Source organism: Triticum aestivum, chromosome 1D, assembly GCF_018294505.1.
Source record: "Triticum aestivum cultivar Chinese Spring chromosome 1D, IWGSC CS RefSeq v2.1, whole genome shotgun sequence".
In the NCBI taxonomy this organism is placed as follows: Eukaryota; Viridiplantae; Streptophyta; class Magnoliopsida; order Poales; family Poaceae; genus Triticum; species Triticum aestivum.
The window spans coordinates 483,563,799-483,577,567 of record NC_057796.1 but is presented as its reverse complement, the minus strand read 5'-3'; positions in this window follow the sequence as shown (position 1 = coordinate 483,577,567).

The window sequence follows — 13,769 nt, the reverse complement described above, 5'->3', positions numbered from 1 at the left end:
CGTCTATGAGCTAACCTAGGTGAAATGGATCGCTTATGAGCTAACTTAGGTAAAATGCATCATTTTAGAGCTAACCTAGGTAAGATGGATCATTTATGAGCTAAGTAAGGTAAAATGGGTCATTTTAGAGCTAACTTGGGTAAAATGGATCATTTATGAGCTAAGTAAGGTAAAATGGGTCATTTTAGAGCTAACTTGGGTAAAATGGATCGTTTATGAGCTAACTAAGGTAAAATGGATCATTTTAGAACTAACTTAGGTAAAATGGATCGTTTATGAGCTAACTAAGCTAATTATGCCATTTTTGACATAAGTAAGCTAAGTACATGTCATTATTGAGCAAACCTAGTTAACTAAGCATATTAAGCTAACTTTGGTCATTTTGGAGGAAACAAAGCTAAGTATAGATCGTTTTAGAGCTAACTTAGGTAAAATGGATGGTTTTGGAGGTCAGTAAGCTTATTAAGTCATTTTGGAGGAAATAAAGCTAAGTCTAGGTCATTGTGGTAAGCATTTTGGAGGAAATAAGGCTAAGTCTAGGTCTTTATGCATTTGTTAAGCAAAACACTAGAGAAACTTACCATGATCATGGAGGTGTAGGAGCGGGCAGGCTCGTGCCGGTAGCTGGAGAAGGATCGTGCGATGCTTGTCTGGAGTTACGCTGCACCAAAGATCATTTCCAATGTCTCGTTAGCATGATGACACTCAAATGTTAAGACTAGCAAGTAATGTCCATTCAAATTAAACTCACCGTGGTCCCAGGAGCAATCACTGGCATCGGCGGAGCGGTCTGACCGGTCTTCTCGCACACAGACTGCACATTTGGTTTTGACGACTCACTACATGAATGTTTTGGCTAATCTGCAGAAGAAACTTACCACAAGGAGCTCGTACATGGCCCTTGCCTGCATGTCATTCCGTGCCCTCTCCTCCTCCAACATCGTTGTCGTCCTCTCCTCCAACTCCCGCTGCCTCTCCGCCGCCTCCGCCAGAAGTTTCTCCGTTCTATCTCTCTCACTCTGTATAGTAGCCTGCAACACCACTCCTCGTTACCATTTGTAATCATTGATGGAAGCACAGGCAATGTAATGGAGAAAGATAACTGAGTACGTATAACTAACCTTGATGGCGAGTTGGACTGGCCGTTCACGAGGCCTTATCTCAGGAGCGGAGCTCGACTGGCGCGCCTTGATCTCCGGGAGAGTGCTAGGACAACGGATAAGTCCATCTCCAATGGCTATGGAGCCATGGGACCTCCCGCCACCAGATATCATCACCAGCTCTGAATCAATGGGACCCTGTCTCGGGTTAAAGTCCTCCCCTTTCCTCGCCTTCCCCTCATCTCTATATTTCACGAGCTTGCCGTGGGAGGAGATGTTGGTGAAGTTGTTTGCATCATCGAGGTCAAACGGAGAGAATGCCTTGACTTTCTTGAAAGAGGCAGTGTGGGCCATGGCATACAGGTCGTACACCTCTGGCACCTTATCCGCCTTATTGTAGCATGCCTGAAAGAGAGAAACAAAGTAAATTAGTAATTAAAGGGCTCAAGCTAGCATGATGAATGAATTGCATGAATCATGAAGCAAACCACATACCCAGTTCCGCCCGAACTGATATAAGTTGGAGCTGCCTTGATGGTGTGGCACACCTTCCATTTGGGCACGTTTGTCCTTGGCCGCGTTGTGGACGGCTAGCCATTCTTTTGAGCACCACTCATTGACCAACACCTCCCAACAATCCATCCGATCCGCACACCATCTCGGAGGCGCCTAAGTTAGCAAATAGAACTTGAGCGCTACAGCTATGAATTACTAAATGAAGGAAGTAAGTACAAGGCCTTAATAATTACCTTCATGTACCGCTCCTTACTCAGGAACTTATCGCGGCACGCCGTCTTGGGCTTCTTGATACCACGCAAGGCGTAGTAGTCTTGAACAGCCTGCACCCGAGCCTCGTGCCGTAAGTTCTGTAGTAGGCGCTTGCAGACGTTCTCGATAACATTTGCCGCCTCCTCCTCGTATCCCTCCTCACACCTGTAGAATGTCTGCAATCAAATGAGACAATATTGATTAGTACAATTAATAACTAGCTAGTTGAAGATTTTTAAATGTGTAAAGGAGAAATTACCCAGAACTTTCTGATCACCACATCTGCCCTCGTGTCGCACAAAACACTGTCGATAATCTCAACCGGCGGGGTCGGGGCAGCCAAGTAGTGCTCCCAACTCAATCCAAGCTCTGGAAGCCGACCCTCACCAGGCAACGTGATAAACCCCGGGAAGTTTTACCGGCAAAGCACTCCAAGGATGGAGTTGGGCCGGCGGACACTATGATGGTGGTCCCAACCCCTACAGCATGACAAGGCCAACGCATTAGATATTTGAAGAAACGTGAATGCAGAAGGTACAAAAGGATTAAATGCACTTACCTCTCCCCATCAGGGAAAATCAACCACCTCTGCTCGTGGGTCGCCGGCACGGATGGGAGCCTTGTACAACCACGCTCGTAGACGGTGCCCCCCTTCTCCTCAATATCAGTTGGCTCCCCGCCATCATCAGCATGGCCACTCGGCCCCTCAGGCTCATCCGGCCAGGTACCCCATCCAGACGTCCGGGGTCTCGTGGGCCGAAGGCTCGTGGACCGGAGTCCGTGTAGCCTCCTCCTCGGACGAGTCCACCCTAGCAGCCACGTGCTCGGGTGAAACAACTGGGGGTGGCGGCGAGGAAGGCGCCCTAGCAGTCACCCTACCTCCTCTCCCGCGACCACGTGCTCCAACTCCTCTCTTCTTCCCTCCCTTACCTTGTCCCCTGCTGGGCACCGCTGTCGATGAAGAAGGGCCCGGCGGTGTCGCCATACTGTCCAGCAACGCTCGGCGGAGAGGTGCGTGTGGAATGGAAGACCTCCCACCACGCACCGACGAAGAAGGGGCCTCGGAGCGCTCCCGACCAGCGCCCACCATCTTTCAACACCTGCCATGACAAAGAGTAAACGAAATTAGTACAACATAAAAAAATACCGACATGAATAATAATATGTATATCACTTATGTATCATCATCAAGTACAACATAAAAAATTGGATACCGCGGCGGCCGTCCCCGCCCCGCGGCGGCCCGGTGGAGGGGGAAGCCGCGGCGGGACGGGGCGGGGACGACCACGCAGGGGAGGGGAGGGGGCGGCTGGCCGGCGTGGAAGGGGCGCCGCAGGGGAGGGGTGCGGGGCGACGGGGCGAGGGGGCGGCGGCGGGCGGTGGGGCGACGGGGCAAGGGGGGCGGCGGGTGGTCGGGGCGACGGGGCGAGAGGCGGTGGGTGGGCGGGTGGGGGGGTGGCGGCGGGTGGCTGGTGGCAGGGGCGGCGGCGGGTGGCGGTCCAAAGAGCACCTTCTACATATTCTTCTTTTCTTCTTTTCTTCTTCTTCTTCTTCTTCTTCTTCTTCTTCTTCTTCTCCCCTCCTCTTCTTCTCCTACACCTACACTTTCTTCTTCTTCTTCTCCCCTCCTCTTCTTCTCCTACACTTTCTTCTTCTTCTTCTCCCCTCCTCTTCTTCTCCTACACTTTCTTCTTCTTCTTCTTCTTCTCCCCTCCTCCTCTTCTTCTTCTTCTTCTTCTTCCCCTTCTACATATTCTTCTTTTCTTCTTCTTCTTTTTTCATCTTTTTCTACTTCTTTTAATTATATGACTAATTATCTAAAACCCATGCACTAAATCTAACACTAACACATATATATCTAGCACTAAACCTAACACTAACAATTAAACAGCAAAAAAAAGAAAAAAATAACTCACCGGACCGCGGTGGCGGGTGGCGGGGGCGGCGGCGACGCCGGGGTGGTGCGGCGCCGGGGCGGCGGGGTGGTGGGGCGACGGCACGGGGTGGGGGCGACGGCGGGTGGCGGGGGCGGCGGGTGGTGGGGGTGGCGGCGGGTGGTGGGGGCGGCGGCACGGGGTGGGGGCGGCGGCGGGTGGCGGGGGCGGCGGGTGGTGGGGGTGGCGGCGGGTGGCGGGGGCAGCTGGTGGGTGGCGGGGGCGGCGGCAGGTGGTGGGGGTGGCGGCGGGTGGCGGGGGCGGCGGCACGGGGTGGGGGCGGCGGCGTGGTGGCTCGGGGAGGAGAGAGGAGAGAAACAGAGAGATGGATCCAGGGCGGGGTGGGTCTCGCCGTTAGGTAGGTTAGTTCTTTGCCGTCCGCCAAACCTTTGCCGTCAGCTTTTTTTCCTCTTTGCCGTCCGCTAGCTGACGGCAAAGAGGGGGACGTTATGTTTTTTTTAATCAGCTCGTTAGTGGGGACCACCACCCTCTTTGCCGTCTGCTAGCTGACGACAAAGAGTAGGCAGATGGCAAAGACCGTTCTTTGCCATCTGCCTACTCTTTGCCGTCCGTTTTCTGCAAGCGGACGGCAAAGACCTTCTTTGCCATCAGCTAGCGGACGACAAAGACTTGGCAGACGGCAAATTAGCTAATTCCAGTAGTGGTTCGTGCTCCATCTTAGGGTTTTTTAGATCAATTGGGGGTTGTGTCTTTGCTTAGGAACGTAAGGCGACGCCCCCCACCCCCTAAGGTTCTCTTCGTTTAGCCCCCCCCCCCCATCACGGCGGTGCGTCTAGCGTCGTTGAAGGGCGTGCAGATGTGTGTCTCATGCGGAACTCATGGGATTCGACCTGTGTTGGTCTTTCGTGGATCTAATATCCGCTCGTGTGTCTATAGGATGAATCTTTCGATCTATACTTCTCTTCATCGGTGGCGGTTATTGTTCTGATGCGCTTGTCCAGTGGGGCATTAGCACGACGACTTCACAATTGTTACCACAACAAGTTTTGCCTGACTCCGGCAAAGGGGGGCGATGACGGCGGCAATGCCTTTGGCTCGTTCTGGTTCCTGTAGTCGTCGCTGGGTGGAATATAGATCTGAATGCAAGTTTTGTTATTATTGGTTGTTTCTTGTACTGACATGACAAACGATGAATAGATTGAAAAAAAATCCTACAAGAAAAAGAGATGCCAAGAGGTTGCAAGAAAATATTTTTACGAGCTTATATAAAAAGAGACATTAACCCGCAGAAAAAAGAAGAGACATTGACGCGGACAAATTTTGACAATAAGCGATTTCTTAAGGGATAGTAATATTTAGCTTGAGCCGGGACCTGTGGAAGTCCGGATACAAATACAGCTCCCCGTGTCTAGTAATAAACCCACAATGCATCGATCGACCTCCAGCAAAAAGGAAAAAGAAATGCATCCATCGACCAGCTAGATATCGTGCGCTAGCAGGAGGACCTACGTGGGCGAATCGAGGTGACAGGCGCGCTGTGCGGCGGGGCACCGGGATTCATCCCCGCCACACCCATTTTGCCCGTACGTACGCGCGTTGCTGTCGCCGGGTCGGCGACGGCGAGCCGTCGGCGTCTCTCGGCGTTGGCAGGGTGGAAGGAAGCGGAGAAGTCTGCGCGTGCGACTGTAGTCGGGGCGGTAGAGCCAGACACACAATTTCGGTGGATGATGGTGGTGCTGGGATTTTGCCGTTTGACCATCGCCACGGTAGCCCGAAATTCTCTAAAAAATCATAAATCGATCCTTTAGTTTAAAAAACTGAAAATAAATTGAAATGTACTTATAGTGTGTAAATTTCGTTCTCAAATACATTTAGACGTGAGCTGCAGAGAAAAAAAATCATGTGCTTTGATAATGAATAGTACTACATGTACTAGAAATACAAGATCTTGTTATTTTTTGTGTAGCTCGATTGAAGGTTAGGGTCACCATGAAACTTTGCATACTAATAACATCCATAGACATGTGTGTCATTTTTTCAGAATTTCTTGAAACCTGGAAATTTTCTATTCTCGAGCTACATTACCAATTTTCACCTCTGAGAGCACTACTAATGATACAATGTTAAAAAAAAGGCCCTGACAGGGGATGCTTGCATAAGCAACATCAACACTTGGATGAGGCTCAGTTCCAATAGGGGTTTCTCCCTTTGGACGATGCTTCAGGATGTGAACCTCAATGATGCAGCGACCAACATCAACACTTGGAAGTGTCTCAAAGAAAAACGTAATTCACTTGGAAGCTCAGACCCGGCCACAGAAGGAGAGCTCGTACTTGCACCATTTATGCATGAAAATATATGTTTACATGATAGATCCTCGTACTGTACTGGAAGCAGTGGGTCGAGGTCGCTCTTCGGTGGAAGTGAACGCGATTTAACAGTAACAAGTTAATGGCCGGCCACTGTGCGCGTTGAGGACGTGTATGGCGCGGGCCTAGCTACTGAAGACTCAAGACACTGTTTCTAGATGCTGGACGTTTGTCTTCAGTGGTGCCTTTTATTTATTTATTTTTGATTGAGAAATTCACTGGTTGCCTGTTTGTTGGGAGAACTTCTAGATGCTGGACGTTTTCGCTGTCGATGGCAACCGAACGATGCATCTAGAGCCCATCGATCACACTCTCGCTTACTTGGGTGCCCAACAATCTGGCCGTTCTGCGATGACTCATAACTGCCTATTGTGAAACTATTTTTTTCTGAGGTAATACATGTCTCACTCATATCATAAAAATTCAAATACAAGTGACCAACATGACAAAACTGAAAAGATAGCAGAACATCTCTGAGCCTGACACCACGCCAGTCATCTGCCTCCAGCACCACCACAACAGCCACCGAAAAAAAGAATGACGGATCACCTCCTCATCCCAGCTCGACACGGCTCTATAGCTGCTATGCAACTTTGCGGACCTCCAAGGTGGCTCATCAAAAGTGAAGCCCTTATAGTTGAATGAATCAAACCGGGGCAACACCTCGGACACGCCATCGAACTTCAGATCTGGCATCCCACCACGACTAAGACGTTGAAAGAGGAAACCATACCTGTCATCCACGAAACATGAACCCAGCACAGTACCGTCTTTCAGATGTCATCGATGCAGACCACAATCTGCATCCGCTCCTGGACTGCCTCCCAAGCTCCGCGTCGACGCTTGAGCAAACGCCGTCGTAACGACCTAGCCCGAGGACTCAGGTCCACCACGAGGAAGCCACCGCCGGCACACCATCCTTTGCTTGAATAGACTGATTTTTAAATTCATTTCCAACCATAGGACCGATGGCCTCCTCAGGGAAGGATCCGAAGAATCTTTATTCAGCGTCGTCATCGTTGCCACCAAAGTCAAGACGATGAACAACCTAAAAAACTGCAGGGTAGTAAAAACGATTCACAAGCATGGATCCAGTGACCCGTCACCATCAACTACCGAGGTCGCCGATGGAGAAAAGCCGCCAAAGAACGATGCTGGAAGATTAGCCTGTTATTAAACTGAAGGGGCTGTCCTTTCGCCTACGCGACTAACGTGTACAACTCTACCAATCGTATACGTACAAAAACTGTAAGAAAATGTATGTTGGCAACGTGGAGCAGCATGGTGCAGAGCCACGAGGCAGAGCGCATGCACGGCCAGTCTACAAGCATGGTGAAAACGCCGATCAACGCCATGGCATGCGACAAGCATGGTGACACGCCATGTGACAACTCTAGCAACATATTTTTGAAGACAATCACGTACGTATAGGTACCAACATGGTTTTGGTGGGTACCAACATAGTTCAAAATCATTGTGGTTCAACCGTGCGTTGTAGCGAGCGATGTTTCCAAGACACTCACGTACGATGTTCTCGGTGCTTCGACTCCGCCGTGTCAGGCCAACTCCACAGCGCGACCCTATCCCGTCCGGCCCATCCGTTTGAGGTAAAATAGACAAACTAGATGGCCCACTGCGCGACGGCCTAAACTTATCTGGTCCAATTTGTGTCCGGGCCGACCCATTTTGAGCGCAAACATGTGCCGGGTTTGGGTCGCGGCGGACAGCAAACGGACGTGCCGCTCGTCCGCGTCGGGGCCGCGTGGCAGGCGGCTACCTACCTCCCACCGCCCGACTTTAATGCGCACACGCGGTCGGCCCCATCTGTCATCCGCCCAGGCGAACGGTCGCCGTCCTTCTTAAATGGGGAAGCCGTGGACCGGTCGTCGTCCATACTCCCCACTCCAGCCCGCTGCCTCCTCGAAACCTGACACGCCCCAAACCCTAGCCTCTCCCCGTCCTCGAACTCGCCGGCTGGCCGCCTCGCAGCCATGGGGCTCTGGAACCACGATCGCAAGGGGCAGCATGACCGCGAGGCTGGCTCGTCCTCGGGACACCGCCGCGGCTCCGTGAAAGAGGAGGCCACATCGCCACTGCGTCGGGCCCCGCGCCTGCCCCATTCACCATCGGCCCTAGGGCCGGCGACGAGCGCGACCGGCAGTACATCAGCGCGGATGTATGCCGGCGTTATTGGGAGACGAGGATGCCGCTCCCGTGGAGCGACGTCCACCTCCCCAATAACTGGCATCTCTCCATCGACCGGGTCCCAATCCCGACGAGCGGCCGTGCGCGCCGCGAGGAGATCGAGCGCCGCCGCCGCCTCCTCCCCAACGACCTATACTACGACTCCAAGTACGCCCCCGACTCCGTGCTCTGGGACACGTGGCTAAGGGACGAGCACGACGTGCGGCGCGCCTCTTTCTTCGTCGGCATGTCGTCGCGGCCGCGGCGGCCACGTCGAGAGCGCGCAGCGCCTGCTCCCCAGGTGCGCGGGCGTACGCGGGTGCGCGGCCTCACGCCCACGCCGTCGCCTTCACCATCTCCGTCGCCACCACCATCTCCTCGCATGACAGCGGAGGAGGAAGCCCGGCTCATGCAACGTGTCATGGATGACTCCATGAACACGCATGATGAGCGCCAATGACCGGGCCTCGAGGAGACGATGGCCCTCTCTGCGGTCGGCGATGTCGCCATCCCCGAGTTGGAGATGGTGAGGGCAGAGGAGGTGATGGAGGAGGAGCCGGTGGCCGTGTTCCACCTGGGCCTGGTGGGCCAATAGTGGAGCTGGTCATGCACGGCTCCGGAGATGGCTGACGTCGTGGGGGTCGTGAACTGGTGCCCCACGCCGCCGCGGTCACCGGAGCGGGAGGCGTCGCCATGGGAGGAGGTGGTGCAGGAACCTCCCGCCTTCCAGCCCGCCCCCGTGTACCACGGACTGCCGTCCCACCTCTGGACGCCGCCGGACTACGTCGACCTCGTCAGCGATGACGACGACACCGACGGCCACTGAAGACGACGATGGCCACGGCATCGACAGGCACGGCAGGAGCGCGCGGGCGGCGTTTTTTTATGTTAATTATGGCAATGTGAACCGTGGAACTGGGCCGTTTTGTGGCCGTGATGGTTAATTTATGTTTTATGTTTTTATATTTGCGTTTATTTACTTTTTTCGGCATTTTATTTTCTTTTTTCTGTTTTTTAATCACGTCCACCCCCGGACATGATTTGGGGTGCGGTCGCGCGTTGGGCGCACCCACGACCCAACGGACAGAAGCGGACATGGGCGAACCCATTGCCGCCCCAAAGGGACGAAACCCGGCCAAACCGGACGTCCGTTTGGGGTCATGCGGTGGAGTTGGCCTCATGATGGGGTGGGTGGCACCCTCCCCCCCCAATCCCATCTCGTGGAGGTCCTGCTGTCTATGGAGCCAGGTGTCGCGGCGTTGCATTTGTTTCGGCTGGGTCTGGTCGGATCTGCTCCGTTGGTTTCTGCTTGAAACGTCTTGTGGGTGGCTCGGTGATAACCTCGGTTCTAGATGGTGGGGTTCCGACACGCCGCAGCCATACATCCTTGCGAACACGGAGCTGGCTACGGCGTGGGCCCTTGGTCGGTTGAAGACCACAGTAGAGACGAGCAAGCGTCGTTTTTGCCGCCTCGACCAGGAGATGGTCAAGTACGACTACGAGTGGTCTCTCCGCGAGTCCACCTCCATCACCGCCACCCCCCGCTGATGACGACATGTACCTAGGGTAGGGTCATAGGCCTGACCTAAACACCCTCCCCAAGGACATTACCCTAAAGTCAGAAGCATTCAAGGGATAACATCATCCACTCGACCAGAAGCATTCCACTCGGAAGATTCAATGTCACTCGACCATAGCAATAGTCACTCGACGACCAGAAGATCTAAAGCCACTCTGTACAGCAACAGTCGGGCGTTTACTCTGTAGACTTAATGGTCATTCATGTATCTTTATTGCTGGCGTTACCAGTAACGCCCTATCTTTATGTACCTTAAACCCCGTGTAACTGAGGGCTGGAGAGGTCTGGCGAACTCTATATAAGCCACCCCCCTCCTCAGGGACAAGGGTTCGCATCCCCCTGTAACTCCACACACATAATCCAATCGACTGAGCTCCCGAGCACCGAGACGTAGGGTTGTTACTTCCACCGTGAAGGGCCTGAACTCATAAATCTTGTGTGTACAACTTCACCATAGCTAGGATCTTGCCTCCTCATACCTACCCCCCATTCTACTGTCAGGCTTAGAACCACGACACCCGCCGCCGCGCCCATGTCCGCGGTGGTCACGGCCGCACTGCGTAGCAGCAAAGCAGAGAAGATCACCTGCGAGCGATAGGCGGCGGCCGGGAAGCCCGACGACGACAACACCGTGCCCAACGCCGCACAAAGCCATGATGACGACAACTGCGACAACGACGATAGTGACGATGACGGAGGTGTTGTCGGCCAACCCGGCATGGCCTACGAGCTAGGTCACCGTCAAGTAAAGGATCTTGTAGGGTAGTTTAATTTTTTATGGTTGTCAGTTCACCGGACGAAATATCATTCGTTTTATGTAAAAATTATCCACATAATCCAATCGACTGAGCTCCCGAGCACCGAGACGTAGGGCTGTTACTTCCACCGTGAAGGGCCTGAACTCGTAAATCTTGTGTGTACAACTTCACCATAGCTAGGATCTTGCCTCCTCATACCTACCCCCATTCTACTGTCGGGCTTAGAACCATGACAGTTGGCGCCCACCTTGGGGCAGGTGTCTTAGCGACTTTTTGGTGAGGTTGCGATTTTTCCGATTCCCATCATCATGGTTTCCGGCGGTGGATTGGCTGAAGGCCGCGAGATCCGTCTCGGTGCGCTCGTCTTCGTCGCCGACGACTCCGCCTGGCTCCAGGAAGCTCCCCTCGACGTCGAGACACTCCCCGTCCATTAGGCGACGCACTTTCGCGCGTGCGTTCGCGGCGTCCTTCTGCGGCAGCCGTCGACCCAGTATCGGTCGCTCCCGTGGTGTCCTCGCTCCCCGCTGTTCGCCGACGCAACCGATCCGGTCGATCGCGGCTCCAGCGGTGGGTGAAACACGCGGTGGCACGTCAGTCGGCCACCCCACAAATCGCGGCAATCGAGCCCGACGAATCTCTCTACGGCCTGTTCGACTGGCTCCGTTGAGACCCTCTCCGAATGCGACAGCAGCGACCCTGCGGCGGAGGTCTTGGTGGTCAATGCGCCGCATGGCCCACCCGGGCTTCCTTGCGATGGCGGCGGCGACGGTGGTGACCCGTCGCAGGTTCACGAGGAGTATCATCCTGAAACCCTTTCCTCGCAGAAGAGGGAGGAACTTCGCCACCGCAACGAAGAAGCGCTTCACACGCCTATCGTCGGGGAGACCTCCGAGGCTCGGGCCTTGGAGGCAGCGCACCTGGCCACTTTGGCTGAGCGCACTCGTCTGGAGAACCTTCAGCATGCACTCGACGAGCATGCTCGGCAGCGGATCCCTGAGTCCAGTCGACGGCAGCGACAGCTTTTCCCTCCTCAGCATCAGGTATACCGCACTCCGATTCAGAATGTTATAGCTGCAGCCCATATAGCAGAGTCCATCCAACCTTCCCAGTCGGAGGCTGGAAGAGGTTTGATGCAGATCTGGGCTCTACTTCGGGCAGCGGGAGAGCAGAACACAACAGTGTCGTAGTCGCGGGATAGAATTCATAGCAGATCTGTGGTGGCTGATACAGTCCAGTCGGCTCACAGCCCAAGATTTCCTCAGAGGCGAGAGGGACGTGGGCATCGTCAAGAGCAGTACTGGGATCGGAATCATGAGTAGCTTGATAATCGATTCGACCGCGATAACCGTCGTCGAGTGCCTACACCCCCTCCGAGGGGCGGGTCCTATGTACCCCGTCATCATGATGATAGGCTCTCACATGGTGGCGAGCGGAGATTGCCAGTCGACCCAAGGGAGCCAGGCTTTGATGCAAGATCGATTCTTGTTCAAGGTCTGGTCGACAAGAACAGAGCACACAAAGAGGGACTCGACAGAGATCGCCCCACTGGCAGCAGAGTTCATGTCTCAGGCCCAGAGTGTTTCAGCAGAGCCATCCGGGCTGCGGAGATTCCTCCCAACTTCAGGTTGGCGACTGGAGTCAGCAGGTTCACTGGTGAATCCAAGCTTGACACTTGGCTTGAAGATTACCGAGTGGCTGTGCAGATTGGCGGCGGCAATGATGAGGTGGCCATGAAGCATCTTCCTCTGATGCTGGAAGGTTCGGCCAGAGCATGGCTGAATCAATTGACCCCAGGCAGTATATTCAGTTGGGAAGAACTTGCCCGAGTGTTCGTCAGAACTTTTGAGGGTACTTGCAAACGGCCAGCAGGCTTGGCAGAATTGCAGCATTGCGTGCAAAAACCGAATGAGACTCTCAGAGATTACATTCAGAGGTGGACCACTTTGTATCACACAGTGGAAAATGTATCTCAGCATCAAGCAGTTTGTTCCTTTAAGGAAGGCGTTAGGTATCGAGAGCTTAACCTAAAATTCGGTCGGACAAGAGATATGTCTCTGACTCGGATGATGGAAATAGCCACTCAGTATGCTAACGGAGAAGAAGAGGATCGACTCCGCAGTGGAAAGAGCAAACCAGTCGGTCAGGACACCGGTGGAGGCACTTCCAATCGGAAACAGAAGCGTAAGGCTGAGCCTGCAGGACCTGCTGAAACTGCGGCAGTGATCCAAAGAAAGTTTAAAGGGAAACCCAAGGGGCCCTGGACCCCCAAGAAAGTGAAAGATCAAGCAGGAAATGATGTGTTGGATTTGCCATGTCACATTCACACCAAGAAGGATGAAGCGGGTAATCTGATTTATCCTAAACACACCACTCGACAGTGTCGGCTCCTGATCCAGCAATTCCGAGAGAAGCAGCCCAGTGAAAAGGAAAAGGAGTCAGACAAAGATGACGACAAGGAAGAAGGTGATGATGGTTATCCCAACGTTAATTCCACTCTGGTGATTTTTGCTGACATCGAAAGCAAAAGTCGATTGAAACTGATAAACAAAGAAGTGAACATGGTTGCCCCGGCAACGAAGACATATTTGAAGTGGTCGCAAACAGCTATTACATTCGACCAATCTGATCATCCTGCGCGTGTTGCCACTCCAGGGAGGCAAGCGTTGGTAGTCGACCCAGTTGTTGGAGGCACTCGACTGACCAAGGTGTTGATGGATGGCGGCAGTGGTCTGAATATTCTTTACGCTGAAACTCTGAAGGGGATGGGCATTCCAATGTCCAAACTTAGTGAGAGCAACATGAGCTTTCACGGCGTCATCCCTGGAAAGAAGGCTGAGTCACTCGGCCAGATAACTCTTGACGTGGTTTTCGGTGAATCGAAGAATTACCGTAAGGAAAAGTAGACATTTGAAGTAGTGGATTTCCAGAGTGCTTATCATGCTATTCTGGGTAGGCCTGCATATGCATGTTTTATGGCTCGACCATGTTACGTGTACCTCAAATTGAAGATGCCTAGCCCCAGAGGTGTGATCACAGTTACTGCTAATCGGCAGAAAGCAGAGGAGTGCCTTAAGAAGGGCTCAAAAATTGCTGATGAACAGATGGCAGCAGTTGAA